This window comes from Coffea arabica, chromosome 9c (assembly GCF_036785885.1).
Source record: "Coffea arabica cultivar ET-39 chromosome 9c, Coffea Arabica ET-39 HiFi, whole genome shotgun sequence".
Taxonomy (NCBI): domain Eukaryota; kingdom Viridiplantae; phylum Streptophyta; class Magnoliopsida; order Gentianales; family Rubiaceae; genus Coffea; species Coffea arabica.
Window position 1 is genome coordinate 37,141,355 of NC_092326.1, and position 12,898 is coordinate 37,154,252.

Consider the following 12,898-nt stretch of genomic DNA (forward strand, 5'->3'; position numbering starts at 1 on the left):
GATAATTTTTTCTTAGATTAGCCGTTGATACAGTGCATTTTCTTGGGAAGCCTGTTAATTAGCTTTTCTAAACTATTTATTTACTTATTGAACTGGTTGACTATAAAGATGATTTCTAATTACTCAAATTGTCAACAGTTTTCTACTCTATACTTTTAATGTTTTCAATGATTCTCATTTTGCACTCTTATTTCAGACATTTTGTAACTCAAAGTTACTAATTATTGCCATGTAACGCCTTGAATTTTTTAACTGGGTACCTTATACCCTATAAGTTTTAAGTTTATTACAAGTCAGTAAAATCTTGCATGCTATCAATTATGGAAGCATGAGGAAAGTATATGTCAATGTAAGAGGCCATTCTTCCTTCTAAATGATCAAACTTGACATCAACACACAAGAATTGGACAAAAAAGACGAGTCGGTGCATATATTTTTTGTCTACAATACGAGTGATTGGAGTAACTTGAGACTTTTTGATAAATTTAGGTGCAAGTTTGTAAAATAAAACTAAGGGTGTCTATGAAAAAAGTGTAGATTTAGAGGGCACAAAATAAAAAAAAAATTTAAGCTTCCTCATCTTTATATTGAATACACAAGTGAAGCAGCATACCCCTTGAACACAACATCAGCCATTCCAAGAAGTTAAATCATCATCCTATCAGACAAGTATGCTGTATAAGTCCTATTAGAATATACAGAACCAAGACCTAAAATCAGAAAAAAAAAAAAAAATCCTAACTCAACACTTGATTTAGAGGGTACAAAATAAAATTAAGTCCTACTGAAATTTAGTAGTAGACGCACCATATTGATCTTCAATGAAATTTGGTTCAAGTGCTATAGACAAATCACTACAGCACACAGATCTAACTTCCATGAGGCCAAAAAAGTAATAAAACTCCTTATATATACATATACATATACATATATATATATATGTGTGTGTGTGTGTGTGTGTGTGTGCGCGTGTGTTGTTTATCATATATACATATTATTTGGACGTGATACTGGTAAGAAGTTGAACCTCAAATTCTCCCCTAGTCATAACATGTGTGTTATAGAGGAAGTAAGTATTTACTTCAATGGAAATTGTAGTCCTTCAAGCATAAAAGTAAACAGATCATCTATAGTCATGTAATTGTCAACAAAAAAAAAAAAAAAGAGATAGAGATCAAACTCCACGAGCATCAAGCAATGTTCTTCTTGTCGGTGGAAATTCATGTCATTTGCTTAAGCCTAGATAGATTTGGGTCACAAGATTTTGCGTAACCAAACTTCTTTGCTCAAAAACAGACTAATCAATCTTCCTAATGATGCAGTATCTATCAACTGCTCCTCGTTAGAGCCGTGGAGTTCAGTCTTTGACATGACTTATACTTGCCTGAAAAGCTAATCAAGAATGAACAACTCCAACCTCACATGGAAAATAAGTGAAAGCACAACCAGATTCTTAAGTTTGAACAACCACTCTTGGACTCTAATTCATTAATTTGTTCCCTATGACTCCAACTTTGATGCCATGATGATGATGATGATCATCATCATGGTGAACAGGCTAGTAGCTACTCAACAAAAAAAAAAAAAGAAAAAAAAAAAAGAAAGAGAGAGGCCTCAAAAAACCTGCCTATAAAAGATAAATAAATTGATTTTTAAACCATCTTCATTTTTTTTTTTTTTTTTGGGGTGTGAACCTCACATCAGCTTAGAGAATTATCAACTACAAGGTAGTATGAGCCTTCTAGTTAATCATGATAAATAAGGCATAAAAAGGGAGGACTAAGATGAATAGGTTCATCTGTTCAATCTAATAATTTTCGCTCTAAGCTGTGAAAATGAGTAGCATCTTTATGTTTTTGCATTTTGAAACTATGTACCATGTCTCAGTGAAGTCCCATGTCTCCGTGAAGTTTTTTACGAAGGAACTCAAGGTTAGGTGCACTTTGACAAGCATAAGAGTAGAGGAAAGAAAGGTCATCTACAAACGTCAACTGCGCTTTAACAAGCCTTTCTTTCACTTTTGGAAGTCCCTTCAAACGAGTGCAGATGCTACATCAACTGAAAAATTACTCATACAAGCAACTCAGGGACGTAGTGTCATCCATATATATCTAACTTTAGAATCTAAATGAATATGCAAGGCAATATACTGATGCCATTAGTAATGATCTTGACAATATTAGAAGAAAACGGCTTCACAAGGAAAAGAAAGGCAACCACACAATTTACATCCAACGATGATCAGTATGATCTACAAAATAGACCAAATTTGTGCTGATGCATTTGTCTGTGAAATATAAAGCCTCCAAAACTCTCTTCTTCAGCTATATCCATCTTAAATTTAGGACCCCTTGATGATAATACGACAGAAGAGACAGTCGGACCACTTCTTGTTTTTCTCAGAACAGAAATCTTTATTCAGCCATAGATAGCGGACACAAGGGAAGTGACATAGCTAACATGGGAGAATAAAACAGTGAATTTTTTCAATATTCATGAACCATTCATGTATCATCAGTAAAAAGGTCATTCATCGGTGGTGCCATTACAATTTTAATACTTGATAAATCAATCGAAGAAATGAATCAAATTCAGAAGCTGCGGGTGCTAAGACTTGCAACAGGGAACTTAATCAGATATTTCATTCTAATCAGAGCAGCTAGTAGATTCTGTACTACTCGTCATTCGGAGTTCAAGCATTTTCCAAGCATACATAAATCAGATTGAAATAGCTACATCCATATTTAGCTAATATTCCAAGAACTTCAATAACTTGAACTTAGATCTCTCTATTTATTTTCTTTTCTTTTTTGCTTTTTGGCTAAATTAAATGAATTGAAATTGAATTTCAAGCTCTGAGCACAATAGGGTATGGGATTACAGCCACACACTTCATCCCGAACTTTGTCTAATGTGTTTCAGTGAACTAACAGCAAACATTCAATGAAATGCAGATAGCTTTCATGTATTATATTTTCACTCTCTTCGCTTATCATTGGCACCTAACCTCCGAGTTTTTATGGATTCTTTTCCACAATGATCGTATCATTTAAGTAGAGAAACAAACAAACATCTCCCGTTGAACAAGGAAAGTAGAAACTTGAAAAGTACAGTTGATTGTAGTATGAAATACATCTGTATAATTTAACTTGTACAGAATTTGTACCATAAATCTCTTCTTAAAAATGAATGTGACTGCTTGTCGTAAAAATAGACAAAGAGGATGAATCAATGATAGAGACTTTCTATGCTCATCCATCAGAACCACTGAAAGACACAGACAAGAGGTTTCTTTTCTTTCTGGTCCAAATAAATAAGCTATTTTGCTCTGCATTTTTTATGTTACAGCACTAGGAGACAGTAAGACTACTGTAAAGGCTAAAGGGCATCATGTGAAAGCATTTGGACACCTGTCCAAATTTACAGAAAAGCTGCAAATTATCAGGCACAAAATTACAATAAAAAAAGTGAATGCATCCATATGCAATAGCTACTACAACAACTATTGAAACAAGAAGAGTTAACATCTCCAGAGTAATGCTTTTGCTTCCACAGCCTATAAACAACTACAATCACAGAATATCATGATAACCAAAACTTATTGCATCATCATCATTTCAATCTAAAGCCACAATGAAACACAAAATCCGATAGAAGTTTGTTTACTAGTCAACATAACAGATTATATGGGATATCCAAACAAATCAACACTCCCCCGCCCCCGGGATATGCAATTTTGAGATCAAGGAAGTAGATCATAATCACAATCATTTGATTTTGAAAGGACACGAATCACTAGGATTCTAACTAGTTACTTCTTGCAAAACAAAAACAAAAAAAAAAAATTATGCTTTTCTTGAGTCTTGGGATTGTTTTAATATTGTACTGACTCCTGGATCATATGCAGTCCGGAGACAAAGAAATGAGTCATACAGACACAACAGCCCACGGTGCGCGCAAGGAGATGCATAAAGTTTATCAATGCACATGCAAGCATGTATAGGCCTATTGCATATAAGGAAAGGGATCTATTGTGTTTTGAGTCATTATCTTGATTGTTGAAAAGTATAAATTTTAATTCAATTAGATAATGCTGGCCTAGATTTTAAGTGGACATTAATAGACAAATGTGGTCCTAATGCAGCTAATTACACAACAAGACCTTACACGCGAATGCCAAGTTTTATACTTGGATCTTAAAGAGATTTATCAACATTATAAAGATAGGAAACAACATATATTTTATGCAATAATTAAAGAATGCACTAAAAGCTAACCATCAAGGGAGATTATAATCTGGAAGATTTAATGAAGAAAAAGATTAATACCTGATATAATCGAGTTGCAAATTCATTGGATTGTATTGTTGGTGAGCGATTGAAGCTGCTAGATGACCTGATGAAACCAAATCTAAGAAGCTAGATTTCCTAACATGTTTCTTTACTCTCAAACGCCTTCTGATTAAGCCCTTAAAACTAAAACATGGTAAGAAAGCACAGCAAGAAAATTTGAACATATAGATCAAATCTTGCCGATCTGTTGCCAATTATACATCCTTTAAAGGTTATGAAATATGATTTGGAACTTTAGTCTAGTAGTATCTAATTCAAGATTTTCATGATCTTAATGGAAGTAGTACAGGAATCAACAAAAGATTCATGGACTTGTTCTTACCAGATCATGCTGGCAGCTTCAAGCTCTCAGACCAAAATACATCAGAAAGAACATAAATGAACTTGATGATAAAGGAAGTAGAATTGAATACCAATAGGGATTTTTGTGTATTTTTGGAAGCTTTTAAGGTGAGATTGCTGGTACAGTAACACAAGCCATGCATGACTTTGCCTGAAATCCCTCGTGACTCTCCTCTTCAACATTATAAATGCACTCTGCCCTCTTCTTAAACAGTACCATATATAGTGTTTTCATGGCCAGTTTTGGTCCTTACTTACAGCTATTGATATTGACATGTTGCCGCCTAGTCCCCTCCTTCTCTCTCTTGTGTATACATGAGAAATCTATTAGTCTTGCTAAAAGAAATTTACCATGGGGACCACTGGCCTTCTAGTATGTTTTTCTAGCATTCTAGAAAAATACTTAATAGTTGAAAGGTGAAAACAAAAGGTGATTGGTCCATGTTATGTTAAAAATACAAAAGTGGTTTGATCCAACTTTTCTAGGAATTAGCAACATAACATGTACAAAGAAGTTGAGACAAATTAGACTAATGAAAAATGAGCTGGTTAAATCACGAAGTTGAGAACAGTGAAATTCCGAAAACAAGTGTTGCACATAAAAGTACGTTTGGCCAAAGGGATAATATAATCCATAGGTGGCAATTTTCATAGTTTTGGAACTTTGAAGAAGAAGAATAAATTTTGCGCATGCTTGCTTCTGTCACATGCCAATGTCCTTTGGCCTTAGAGACATCTGCAGGCTTGTCCAGCTGCTTGATGATGCTGTATTCTTAGCGGTTGTTTTCAGGATCCAGGAAATTTTAAGAAGACAGTGAAACTGTCCTCCTGTCAAATAATTTTCTTTCTCGTACCTTTTAAATTGTTGGCTAGTTGTGTTAGGGAATAGCTCAAATCGTAAAGAGTTAAAGTCAAAAAGTGATGCGCCATTTAATTTACTGGAAACCACTACAACAGAATCCCTTTTTTTTTTTTTTTTTTTTTTTTTTTGAGGAATATGAGTCAAAGCAATAACAATAATACTTCTAGTGAAGTATCTTTCACTAAAAGACTTGAAATAAGTAATTCAACTCATTCACAGTCAAATTATGAATGATGGTATTGTATATCATGCAAAGATAAGTTGCTTTTGCTAATTCGAATTGAAAACTGACATAAAATTGGTCATTACAATATGGCAAGGCTAGATGAATTAAGCAGGCAGATTAGTCTGAGGTGCTTATAAACAGCCCTAAACATCACTGACTGCAGATTTTTTGGGGAAAAAGAAAAGAAAACAAAAATGGGGCTCATGTCGTGGAATCATGCGGTTGGCACAAACCACCAAAGGGTAGAATAGCAGTACCCCTATCAATTAATAGCGGTTGATGATTTATATAATGTCTATTGCATTGGCCATGTTGGTGGAATCAAATGAGGGCACCCTTTTGTCTTTAGCTTTGGGTGGTTCTTTCGTCTTTGGTGTCCATGGTTTGACAAACAATGACATCTAGACAAGCTCTAATTAAAGGAAGGACCACAACTTTATTTTATAGTTAGATTAGTGGATAGAGTCACATGGTTTTGCTTTGTAATCTACTTCAAAAGAGTTGAATCTACATTTGATTAAGGTTCGTATGGTGGTGTGGTTGTAGATAAAGCCGTCCAAAAGAGGGTTTTCTTTCTTCTCTCAAAAAATCTAATGTTTCCCTTCCACCTATTACCTTTTAGTCCCACCTTGTTTTTTAACTATATTATTCAAGCACAGCAGCTCGGCAGCTCCCTTTTGTTTGTGCAACAATTGTTATCAGTCTTTGGAATGCATTATCAGGTAAAATTCAAAAAGTGGTTTTCTTGAACTCAATAAATTATAAATTATAGTCATAGTGGTGTATTATTTGGTCCTGATTTTGCATGTGTGTGTGTGTGTGTGTGTTTTTTTTTTCTTTTTTGTGATGTATTGCCAGACATGAAGAAAATGAACTACGTACAGTTAATTAATTGTCCTCGTCAAAAATAAGTAGAAAGAGGTCCTACACAATGAACTACTAATATACTTGCAAAACAATGTCAAGCTTGATGCTAGTGTGTGCCTAGTAGTGTTAACAATATCTTCATAAGTTCTAATTTTCTTTTAAAATTAAAACCACCTAATTCTTGTAAAAGTTTGACAAAGACCCTTATCTGTTTTATTAAAATCGAGAAATCGAGTACCATAAGGGATATTAATGGTTTTTCCTATGAAGAAAATCAAAGCATAGTCCATAAGCTTGTCGATTTAGAAAAAGACTTGTTCCAACCACACCAAATAATCATGTGATTAGGGTTGTTGAAATAATCTTGACATCTCCTTGTCTTCCTTATCACAGCACTGAGAAAGCCATCTTCATCGACCTTCATAATATTCGGAAGAGGGGTTGAACCAAACTCTACATCCTCAGGGTCACAGAAGTCAAGCCTGCTGACTCTGGAAAATTCGGAATCCGTTGTATTTGTCGGTCATCTAGTATTTCAGCAATTCTGATTTGCAGATAATGCTTAGAAATTTCAATCTTGACTTTAATCTCCAATACTTTGCTTAATTCTAATTATTAAATTATGTTTAGTACTTGTCAACCAGTTGAACCAATTCATGGGACCTGTGAGGCATGAACTGACTCTTAATAATCATTTACTGGTCCTTCACTCATCTTCAAATTTTGAACTATATCGATATAGTAATCTGACAATCTAAAATTGCCTAAAATGGAGCAAAATAAAAGTTGCAAATTTTGCCATGACAATGCATGGACCATTTCTTTAGCTCTATGCAGTTAATAAAGCTCGACGCTAATTTTATATATATATATATATATATATATATATATATATATATATATATATATCTGTGCATGGGTGTGTGTGTTGACACACACATACACATATATGTATGTATATATCTATGTATATGTGTATGTATGTATATCCAAATAAAATAGAAAGGAGTTTTAGTATAAAATTCTCATGGAGTTCAATACCAGAAAAGGGAAAATTCAGGTGCAGCTTAAAGGATTTTCATAACCATACTCTTCCAAAGTTTAGTAATTATTGAACACGTAATTTAGAATGACTCACAGCAAGTGGGACAAAAGAACACTTATCAGCTGTCCTATGGCTGCACAAGACCTCAAGCCTCCACAGCACATATGTACGTCCCTAGTGATATAATCGTGCAGTACAGGGGTACTTTCTGTCACATGACAACTTTTTTTGCCAAACCGAATATGTTTGAAATTATCAATGCTAGGAAGCTTATAAAGAAAGAGTAAATCTTATATACACTAACAGTGCATGTACTATCATTGTTGAATCCATGACATAGGTACAAAAATTGAATTTCAAATTCAAGTTTTGCATACACTATCATTGTTAGAAATTCAATTTTTGCACAGTTGTCATTCATTCAACGCTGCCGGTGTATACACTGCCTCCATTTGGATTAATTATTTTTTAAGATGTTTTTAAAATATTTTGCTATAGTAATATAGGTGAAAAATTTTTACTGTAAATGAGGTTGTTTTTGGTATTTTTTAAGTTGTTTTTGTTTTTGTATTAATATAGCATTGTATATGCCAAACTTATTTCTCAAAAAATGACCAATCCAAACGGAAATTCATAAAGAAAATGGAACGTGAATAATGCATATATATAAATGTAGACATCATTTTCATAAATGTAAAATACGAAATAGCATGCAAGAAAAGCGGGATGTGATTGTAGAAAGTAGACGAAAGTAGTTTCCTAGAAACCAAAAAGAAATGCAGCTAGACAATAGAGAGAGATTGTGAGAAACAGAAAAATGAAGTTAGACAATACATGAAGCAAAAATTAAAGAAATTTTCCTGTCAATTTATAGTGTTGTCGAATGTAACGTGACAGAAATTTGGTGAATTAAGCATGAGTCCTATCAAATGAAAAACTGCAAATTATAGAACGAAATAGGGCGATCATTTATAGTGAATAAGAGTAGAAATCTTTTCTTGTCTTTTATGTGTATTTTTTTTGTTTTAAATTTTGAGGTTTAAGGAGAGATAGCAAAAACGTAGAAAATAACATTTACATAATATAAAATGTTATGTGTAGGGGTGGGCGTGGGTCGAGTACCTGCCCCATTCACTATTTGGCTGACCCGACCCACACCTTGCGGGTCAGCCATTTTCTAACACTTACCCACCCCGCATAGTTATGCTGTCGAGTCGAGTCGAGTTCGAGTAGTACCATACTCGAGCTTGAAGGTTATGAGCACTACTCGAGCTCGAACAAGCATCAAACTTTAGACTCGAACTCGACTCGATGTAATTAAAAAAACTCAAGCTCGAACTCGTATAAGATTCGAGCTCGAGCACTCGAGCTAAGCACATAAAATGAGCTTGAAAACCTGTGCAAGAAAATCTGTGCTTTCCTTCATTGTCCACACAAATAGTGATTTATGATTTATGAAATCCCTACTTTGTCCACACAAATAAATAAAGGTAGTAAAATGGTTCATTGTAAATTTCATAAGTTGTTTACCTATATTAGTAATTTTATATATAACTTTTTTTAAAATTTTTTATACAATACTCGATAGAGCTCGTCGAGCTTTCGAGTATCATATATCTAAGATGGAGCTCGACTCGATAGCTGTAATGAGCAGCTCGAGCTCGAGATCGAGCTTGGTCAACCGAGCTCGATCTCGAGCTACTAACCAAGTAGCTCGCGAGCTCGAGCTAAGCTACTTGGTTCAGCTCCACCCCTAGCCCTGCATATCAGCGGGCACCCTATAACGGGTACCTACTGAGATGGGGTCGGATCAGCGGGTACCTGCCCCCGCCCCGTTTATCATTTAATTTTTTTAAAAAAATAATTTATACCAATTTAATTTTATATTTTACACATTCATCTAAGATTTAATAATTTTTTTTCTAAAAAAAGGTTTCCCACCAAGAAACAAGCATATGAAGAGAATATAAGATAAAGAAAAAAATTAAAAGAATTCAAAATCAATAAAAAGTTTGTCATAAGTAGCACAATTTTTAATATATATGTTCGACATTGATTAAACTTTTTTCTATAAAATATAAGATCATGGCCTTTACAAATGAATCTTGTAAATAAACTATAGTCTCTCATATTTGTAATGCAATTTGTTCAATACAATTACTTATTTAGTTCTAACTTATTATTTTATGGTGTGTGTATAAAAATAAAAATGAAAAAATATATATATGCGGGACGGATCGGGTATCCGTGAATTTTTAATTATGTGACCCTAACCCGCCCCACATCTTAGCGGATACCCGACCCTCTTTTAACCCGATCAAATAATAAAAATCGAATATCCTAATTTTCGAATCGAATATGACGGATTTTCGGGTTAGCGGATAATTTTGCCCCCCCTAGTTATATGGCTTTTTAACCATGGGGACCGCAGTACAGTATTCAGAGCAAGAATAGGCAAACGAAGCAGTAACAGCAATCCTAACAAGAAGCTAAGAATATATAAGAACTTGAGGTGAACTGTTTAATCAATTTCAACTGAAAAAAAAATATTATGGGTTCCAATAAACTACAAGTCTGCATAACCAATTTAAGGTGAAACTTGGATTAGAACATTTTCGTTAGTACCCACAGAAGAATATGATGGAAACTGACAACTAACATTTTTTGTTTTTTGACAAGGTTAAATGGCTAGCAAGATTTGAAGAACTATTCTCTCTCTCTCTCTCCTTTTTTTCTTCAGATAAGTAACCCCTAAACATTCAGTTCGGAATTTTTATTACTAGAAGTACTTATCAAATAACAAATGATGTGAGTACATATTGCATTAATTAGTAATGTGCTGATAATAGTTCCTATAAATTTTTATTTCCTAATTTTTGAAATAAAAAAGAAAAGAAAAGCCCAAGAAAAGCATGGAAATTGACTAAATTGACATTTGAAAAGATGAAAAGCTCATACCGGCCTTATAATACTGATATTTTCTTTTTGTTTTACCTGTCACCTCTCTTAAAACCCTTTCCACCCAGGACTGCCACGTCCAGAATTCGAACCCTAAATCTGACAATGATCAAACCTTGGTGATCTGATATTTTTTTCACCTTTGACTAACTCGGTTAGTTTAAATGATAATGACAAACTTGATCTTACAAGTAGCAAAAGATTAAGAAAATTGCAAATGACAATTTAACTTGATTAAAGATTCCTACAGTCGAATCCCAAAACGGGTTGAAGTTGGACGAGTAGTTGGTGAAAAAGCCTTTAAATCAATTAAAAATAGTCTCAATCTATCCGAGCTTTGCGCTTCATCAAGAGACAGCATTGTCTCTGGAGCTTTGATTAGGTCGGAGGGAGATCTCATCCATGTGAGATTGCACATACTGTAGTTGTAGCAAACCCTATGCGTCCTACTTCTTTAATTCATGATTATTGGGAGTTGCAATTAGCACTGGCTTTGTCTGATTTTCCTCAATATTTGGGTCAACTCTTTCTAGTTTTAGCAAGTTGGGAAATCCAGATGCCTTGAGCATTATCCCAAGGTTGAGATTGTGTATTTCTTGTCTCTCCACTCTTCGCCTTCTTCTACCTGCCATTCTTTATTTCTTTTCAAACTTTTCCATTTTTTTTTCGCTTTTTTTCTTCATGAACTTAGGTGCCTATTGGAAAAAATTAATTCATATAAGATTAATGTAATAAGACACTTCTTCATCTTTCATTAATGAACAGTGTTCGATAGATTGGAACTATCGAACTCTATACTTATATAAAGTTCGATAGTAAATAAATTGCTTATTAAACTTTTAAATAACGAGTTCGATAGTATGAAAGAAAATGTGTGTATTGAGAGGTTTCGAATTCAAAACCTTCCATTAAAAAAAAAAAAAAATCTTAGGCAATTCTTGGTAACAATATCCCCTTTGAAACATTTTAGTAGACCCTAGGGCATATGGCATGTATCCAGTTATCGTATTAAATAAACATTTTTTTCAGTGGCCATTATAGAACTTTTTTATATATAAATCATTGAAACGGATTTTGATATTTGCATTATTGCTTTACTTTCTATGGGCCCATATAGCATCCACCTTTTTGGGAGCTACCCGTTGAGTCCACCTATACTCTTCTTGCAGTCCGAGATATACGTAGAACTTGAATTTCCCTAAATGGGCTCAGATACCATTTTAAAGATTGTGAGCTATGGGCCATAGGTGCACAATGATGTGCTTTTGTGATTTTTTTTTTTTTTTGGAGCAAAATATGGACTTTATTTTGTTTGTGATGTTGATGTTGGGAGGTAGGAGATAATTAACGTCAAAGCCTTGATAAGTGATGGTGGGGAACAAGTTCTTTCAAAGTAATTAAGCATTATAGCTATAAACAATTTGGTGAAAACCACATAATTATACACCTTAACCACCACAAATGACATTGGATTAGACATAATGGTTCTTAATCACCAGAACCACGTGTAACAACAAGAAGATGGGGGGAAAGCTCTCAAGTTGGATTAACAATTTCAATCTCTATGGCATATTAATTACGGGTGCATTCATTTGTATACTATTGATCTTATTCAATCCTAAGTAGTTTGATTAAGCTTTGACCTTGACAAAATGTGAATTAATTGGAGAAAAGCACTATTTGACAAGAAGGAATCCAACCTTCCACTCCACAGATCCTGCGGAAGATTCGTCCTGAAGGAAAGGTAAAAGGACGTGGGAAACCTTTGTATCTTTCCAGCACATAGCTCAAACTCTAGCCTTCTATATTAGAGCATGAGTAGCAATTTTATTTTTTTGAAAGTTTATTAAATATAATTACTTGAAGTTAAAGTTTTGAGAACATAGGAGTTGGTTGGACTTGTACAATAACTCCCTACTTAAATACATACATATATATACGGACCTTAAAAATACTATTAAGTATTTACTACTTAGTTGAGTCAGTGTTCTAAATTAATTTTATTTTGCATGTTATAATCGATTCTCTCTTCCCTTGTCATTGCTCTTTTATTTTATTTTATTTGAATATTTTCATGTATTACTCAAAGTATACGTAAATGAAGGCATAGAACTTGTTGTTCTGTGACTCGACTCAACTTGATTCATTTGTAGCATCCCGCCAGTCTAATGTTAGTCAAATAAGTTTTGTTTAGGGCGAGAGACAATCAAAGGAAATCCTTTGACACCCCAAATGACACGTTTCAA

The 12,898-nt window shown here is 33.9% G+C and overlaps 1 long non-coding RNA gene across 2 annotated transcripts; it reads right to left on the bottom strand.

The window, feature by feature from the left end:
• Positions 1 to 1,979: 1,979 nt before the first annotated feature.
• LOC113707911 (uncharacterized) lies at positions 1,980 to 4,964 on the bottom strand. 2 transcript variants are annotated; one of them, XR_003452377.2, is made up of 2 exons: positions 4,675 to 4,964; positions 1,980 to 4,395 (listed from the first exon to the last, which is right to left on the bottom strand). It is a non-coding gene; the product is annotated as an uncharacterized lncRNA (long non-coding RNA). The 2 variants fall into 2 exon arrangements; XR_003452376.2 differs by having other exon boundaries at positions 1,980 to 4,475.
• Between the last annotated feature and the right edge of the window lie 7,934 nt (positions 4,965 to 12,898).